Genomic DNA, 6,953 nt, shown 5'->3' on the forward strand with positions numbered 1-6,953 from the left:
TTCAGACGGGGCAGCTCTAGCCTCCGGAGCCGGGTGCGGAAGCGAAGAGCAAAAAAGGGAAGGAACAGGCGGCGGCGGCGAAGCTTATGGTGAGGAAACCCTAGACGTAGAGGCGGCAGCGGCAGGCACTGGAGATTCACGATTAGTTGGATTTTCGTGGACAAGCGCGAGGGAATGCGAGCGAATGCTAACATGGGTCCACCCGTCGGCGAGAGAGAGGAGATGGCAGAACAATGGTGCACGGATGGTCTACATTAGACTCTTATAAAGTAGTAGAGATTAATGGCAGATTTCACAAAAGCTAAGTTATGTCAAACTTTTTATACCATTGTTTAAGGACTTGTTTCAAGCAAAAAAAATACTACTATGGTAACTTACTGTCGGGGACCATAATTAGGGGTACCCTCAAGACGCCTAATTCTCAGCTGGTAACCCCCATCAGCATAAAGCTGCAGAGGCCTGATGGGTGCGATTAAGTCAGGGATTAGTCCATACGAGCGACTCGATCACGCCTCGCCCGAGCCTAGCCTCGGGCAAGGGCAGCCGACCCCGAGGGGTTTCCGTCTCGCCCGAGGCCCCCCTTTTAACGGCGGACACATCTCCGGCTCGCCCGAGGCTTTGCCTTCGCTAAGAAGCAACCCTGACTAAATCGCCGCGCCGACCGACCGAGTCGCCGGAGCATTTAACGCAAAGGTGGCCTGACACCTTTATCCTGACACGCGCCCCCCGGCAGAGCCGAAGTAACCGCCGTCACTTCGCCGCTCCACTGACCGGTCTGACAGAAGGACAGCGCCGCCTGCGCCACTCCGACTGCAGTGCCACTTGACAGTGATGCTGATAGGGAGCCAGGCCTTGCCAAAGGCACCATAGGAAGCTCCGCCTGACCTAGGGCTCGGACTTGGGCTCAGCCCCGGAAGACGGCGAACTCCGCTCCGCCCGACCCAGGGCTCGGACTCGGGCTCAGCCCCGGAAGACGGCGAACTCCGCTCCGCCCGACCCAGGGCTCGGACTCGGGCTAAGACCCGGAAGACGGCGAACTCCGCTCCGCCCGACCTAGGGCTCGGACTCGGGCTAAGACCCGGAAGACGGCGAACTCCGCTCCGCCCGACCCAGGGCTCGGACTCGGGCTAAGACCCGGAAGACGGCGAACTCCGCTCCGCCCGACCCAGGGCTCGGACTCGGGCTAAGACCCGGAAGACGGCGAACTTCGCTCCGCCCGACCAGGGGCTCGGACTCGGGCTAAGACCCGGAAGACGGCGAACTCCGCTCCGCCCGACCCATGGCTCGGACACCGCCCTGGCCTCTGCCGACGACCTCCGCCTCGCCCGACCCAGGGGCTCGGACTCGGCCTCGGCCATGGAAGACAGACTCGACCTCGGCTTCGGAGGAGCCTCCACGTCGCCCGACCTAGGGCACAGGCCCGCCACGTCAACAGGAAGCGCCATCATCACCCTACCCCGAGCCGACTCGGGCCGCAGAGAACAAGACCGGTGTCCCATCTGGCTAGCTCCGCCAGATAGGCAATGATGGCACCCCGCTAGCCCTGTGACGACGGCGGCTCTCAGCTCCCTTACGGAAGCAGGGGGACGTCAGCAAGGACCCAACCGCTCCGACAGCTGTCCCTCCGCCAGGCTCCGTTGCTCCTCCGACAGCCACGACATCACACCAGCAGGGTGCCAAGACCTCTCCGGCTGCCACATTGGCATGTACTTAGGGCGCTAGCTCTCCCCCCCGCTAGACACGTAGCACTCTGCTACACCCCCATTGTACACCTGGATCCTCTCCTTACGCCTATAAAAGGAAGGACCAGGGCCTTCTTAGAGAAGGTTGGCCGCGCGGGGACAAGGACGGGACAGGCGCTCTCTTGGGGCCGCTCGCTTCCCTCACCCGCGTGGACGCTTGTAACCCCCTACTGCCAGCGCACCCGACCTGGGCGCGGGACGAACACGAAGGCCGCGGGATTTCCACCTCTCTCACGCCCGTCTCCGGCCACCTCGCTTCCCCCCTTCGTGCTCGCCCACGCGCTCGACCCATCTGGGCTGGGGCACGCGGCACTCACTCGTCGGCTTAGGGACCCCCCGGTCTCGAAACACCGACAGTTGGCGCGCCAGGTAGGGGCCTGCTGCGTGTTGACGAGCAGTTTCCCGTCAAGCTCCAGATGGGCAGTCTCCGACAACCTCTCCAACCCGGGACGGTGCTCCGTTTCGGGAGTCTTGAGTTCATGTCCCTCGACGGCAGCTACGACATGATACTCCTTCCACCGCCGCGCGACAACGACAATGGCGGCCGACAACCCGCCCCCCGGCGGTGGAATCGACGACATCTTCCCCACGTGGTGGAAGAACGACATTCGAGCTCGCCCCGTCCTCTCCCCCGCCAACGGAGGAGGAGGCGGGGCAACCAAGGCCAAGCGGGAGGCCGCGCTTCGTCGGCTGTCGAGCGAATCGACGCCCCCAGCGCACCAACGGGGGGCGCGTCGGGCGTCGACCTCGCGTTTGAGACGAAGGCGAGCGCCGTCCCCCCGCGACACGCCAATCCCGAGCAAGTGGACGACGCCATCACGCTCGCGGAGGGCCTGCAGGACGTCGCCCTCGTACCTAAGACGACGACACGATCAGTCCCCGACGTGACTATGTCGCTCCTCGTCGACCAAAACGTACTGACCGATTCCCATCTTACGTCATTTCGACTCGGCCTCAACCCGCCTAGCGACCTCGCTTTGGCGGGCGCTCTCGTTGAGGCGAGTGCAACCCCTCTGGGGTTTCGTATGCGGTCGCCTTGGGACCGATTGACGGACGTCTCGACCTACGGGCCCTCTGGGTCCGAGGAAGATGACGATCCCAGCATCTGCTGGGATTTCTCTGGATTTGGCAACCCCAGTGCCATGCGGGACTTTATGACCGTATGTGACTACTGCCTCTCCGACTGTTCCGACGGTAGCCGCAGCCTTGGCGACGAGGACTGCGGCCCAAGCCGCGAATGTTTCCACGTCGAGCTAGGGGATCCCTCCGAAGGCAACCATCTCGGCATGCCGGAGGACGGTGATCTCCCTAGGCCGGTGCCTCGCGCCGACATCCCGCGGGAGCTAGCTGTGGTCCCCGTTCCGGCGGGGGGTCACGACCCACAGCTCGAGCAAGTCCGCGGGGCGCAGGCCAGGCTCGACGAGGGAGCAGGAGCGCTCGAGTCGATCCGCCGGGACGTCGGGCAGGTATGGGTGGGCCAACCCCCGGCCGGAGAAATACGTCACCTGCCCCAGGGTCTCCAGCACCGCGTCGCCAACGACGTCAGGGTCAGGCCGCCGCCCGCATCCAGTGGGGTCGGTCAGAACCTGGCAGCCGCAGCGATGCTCCTCCGCGCGATGCCGGAGCCATCAACCATCGAGGGTCGGCGAATCCAGGGAGAGCTCAAGAATCTTCTGGAAGGCGCTGTGGCCCGACGGGCCGAGAGCTCTGCCTCCCGAAGGCAAGGATACCCCTCGGAACCTCATGCCGCGACTTCCCGATTCATGCGGAAAGCCTCGGTCTACACCGGGCGCACGCACAACACCGCGCCTGCGGCCCCGGGCCACCTCGGCAACGAGCACCATCGTCGCGACCGTCGGGCCCACCTCGACGAAAGGGTGCGCCGAGGCTACCACCCCAGGCGTGGGGGACGCTACGACAGCGGGGAGGATCGGAGTCCCTCGCCCGAACCACCCGGTCTACAGGCCTTCAGTCGGGCCATCCGACGGGCGCCGTTCCCGGCCCGGTTCCGACCCCCGACTACTATCACAAAGTACTCGGGGGAAACGAGACCGGAACTGTGGCTCGCGGACTACCGCCTGGCCTGCCAACTGGGTGGAACGGACGACGACAACCTCATCATCCGCAACCTCCCCCTGTTCCTCTCCGATACTGCTCGCGCCTGGTTGGAGCACCTGCCTCCGAGGCAGATCTCCAACTGGGATGATTTGGTCCAAGCCTTCGCCGGCAATTTCCAGGGCACGTACATGCGCCCCGGGAATTCCTGGGACCTCCGAAGCTGCCGGCAACAGCCGGGAGAGTCTCTTCGGGACTACATCCGGCGATTCTCGAAGCAGCGCACCGAGCTGCCCAACATCACCGACGCAGATGTCATTGGCGCGTTCCTTGCCGGCACCACCTGCCGCGACCTGGTGAGCAAGTTGGGTCGCAAGACCCCCACCAGGGCGAGCGAGCTGATGGACATCGCCACCAAGTTCACCTCTGGCCAGGAGGCGGTCGAGGCCATCTTCCGAAAGGACAAGCAGCCCCAGGGCCGCCCGTCGGAAGAGGCTCCCGAGGCGTCTACTCCACGCGGCGCCAAGAAGAAAGGCAAGAAGAAGTCGCAAGCGAAACGCGACGCCGCCGACGCGGACCTTGTCGCTGCCGCCGAGTACAAGAACCCTCGGAAGCCCCCCGGAGGTGCTAACCTCTTCGACAAGATGCTCAAGGAGCCGTGCCCCTACCATCAGGGGCCCGTCAAGCACACCCTCGAGGAGTGCGTCATGCTTCGGCGCCACTTCCACAAGGCCGGGCCACCCGCAGAGGGTGGCAGGGCCCGCGACGACGACAAAAAGGAAGATCACCAAGCAGGAGAGTTCCCCGAGGTCCGCGACTGCTTCATGATCTACGGAGGGCACGCGGCGAATGCCTCGGCTCGGCATCGCAAGCAAGAGCGTCGGGAGGTCTGCTCGGTGAAGGTGGCGGCGCCAGTCTACCTAGACTGGTCCGACAAGCCCATCACCTTCGACCAAGTTGACCACCCCGACCACGTGCCGAGCCCGGGGAAATACCCGCTCGTCGTCGACCCCATCGTCGGCGATGTCAGGCTCACCAAGGTCCTGATGGATGGGGGCAGCTGCCTCAACATCATCTACGCCGAGACCCTTAGGCTCCTGCGCGTCGATCTGTCCTCCGTCCGAGCAGGCGCTGCGCCCTTCCACGGGATCATTCCTGGGAAGCGCGTCCAGCCCCTCGGACGGCTCGACCTTCCCGTCTGCTTCGGAACGCCCTCCAACTTCCGAAGGGAGACTTTGACGTTCGAGGTGGTCGGGTTCCGAGGAACCTACCACGCGGTATTGGGGAGGCCATGCTACGCGAAGTTCATGGCCGTCCCCAACTATACCTACCTGAAGCTCAAGATGTCGGGCCCCAACGGGGTCATCACCGTCGGCCCCACGTACAAACACACGTTCGAATGCGACGTGGAGTGCGTGGAGTACGCCGAGGCCCTCGCCGAGTCCGAGGCCCTCATCGCCGACCTGGAGAACCTCTCCAAAGAGGTGCCAGACGTGAAGTGACATGCCGGCAACTTCGAGCCAGCGGAGACGGTTAAGGCCGTCCCTCTCGACCCCAGTGGCGACACCTCCAAGCAGATCCGGATCGGTTCCGGGCTTGACCCCAAATAGGAAGCAGTGCTCGTTGACTTTCTCCGCGCAAACGCCGACGTCTTTGCGTGGAGTCCCTCGTACATGCCCGGCATACCGAGGGATGTCGCCGAGCACTCGCTGGATATTCGAGCCGGAGCCCGACCCGTCAGGCAGCCTCTGCGCCGATTCGACGAGGAGAAGCGCAGAGTGATAGGCGAGGAGATCCACAAGCTAATGGCAGCAGGATTCATCAAAGAGGTATTCCATCCCGAATGGCTTGCCAACCCTGTGCTTGTGAGAAAGAAAGGGGGAAATGGCGGATGTGTGTAGACTACACTGGTCTCAACAAAGCATGTCCGAAGGTTCCCTACCCTCTACCTCGCATCGATCAGATCGTGGATTCCACTGCTGGGTGCGAAACCCTGTCCTTCCTCGATGCCTACTCAGGGTATCACCAAATCCGGATGAAAGAGTCTGACCAACTCGCGACTTCTTTCATCACGCCCTTCGGCATGTACTGCTATGTCACCATGCCGTTCGGTTTGAGGAACGCGGGTGCGACGTACCAGTGGTGCATGAACCATGTGTTCGGCGAACACATCGGTCGCACGGTCGAGGCTTACGTCGATGACATCGTAGTCAAGACAAGGAAAGCTTCCAACCTCCTCTCCGACCTTGAAGTGACATTCCGGTGTCTCAAGGCAAAAGGCGTCAAACTCAATCCCGAGAAGTGTGTCTTCGGGGTGCCCCGGGGCATGCTCTTGGGGTTCATCGTCTCCGAGCGGGGTATCGAAGCCAACTCGGAGAAGATCGCAGCCATCACCAGCATGGGGCCATCAAGGACTTAAAAGGCGTACAGAGGGTCATGGGATGTCTCGCGGCCCTGAGCCGCTTCATCTCACGCCTCGGCGAAAGAGGTCTGCCTCTGTACCGCCTGTTAAGGAAGGCCGAGTGTTTCGCTTGGACCCCTGAGGCCGAGGAAGCTCTCGGGAACCTGAAGGCGCTTCTTACAAAGGCGCCTATCTTGGTACCCCTAGCTGATGGAGAAGCCCTCTTGGTCTACGTCGCCGCGACCTCTCAGGTGGTTAGCGCCGCGATTGTGGTCGAGAGGCAAGAAGAGGGGCATGCATTGCCCGTTCAGAGGCCAGTTTACTTCGTCAGCGAGGTACTGTCCGAAACCAAGATTCGCTACCCACAAGTTCAGAAGCTGCTGTATGCAGTGATCCTGACGAGGCGGAAGTTGCGACACTACTTCGAGTCTCACCCGGTAACTGTGGTGTCATCCTTCCCCCTGGGGGAGATCATCCAGTGCCGAGAGGCCTCGGGCAGGATTGTGAAGTGGGCGGTGGAAATCATGGGCGAGACAATCTCGTTCGCCCCTCGGAAGGCCATCAAGTCCCAGGTATTGGCGGACTTCGTAGCCGAATGGGTCGACACCCAGCTGCCGACGGCTCCGATCCAACCGGAGCTCTGGACCATGTTTTTCGACGGGTCGCTGATGAAGACGGGAGCCGGCGCGGGCCTGCTCTTCATCTCGCCCCTCGGGAAACACCTACGCTACGTGCTGCGCCTCCATTTCCCGGCG

This window comes from Zea mays, chromosome 2, assembly GCF_902167145.1.
Source record: "Zea mays cultivar B73 chromosome 2, Zm-B73-REFERENCE-NAM-5.0, whole genome shotgun sequence".
Taxonomy (NCBI): domain Eukaryota; kingdom Viridiplantae; phylum Streptophyta; class Magnoliopsida; order Poales; family Poaceae; genus Zea; species Zea mays.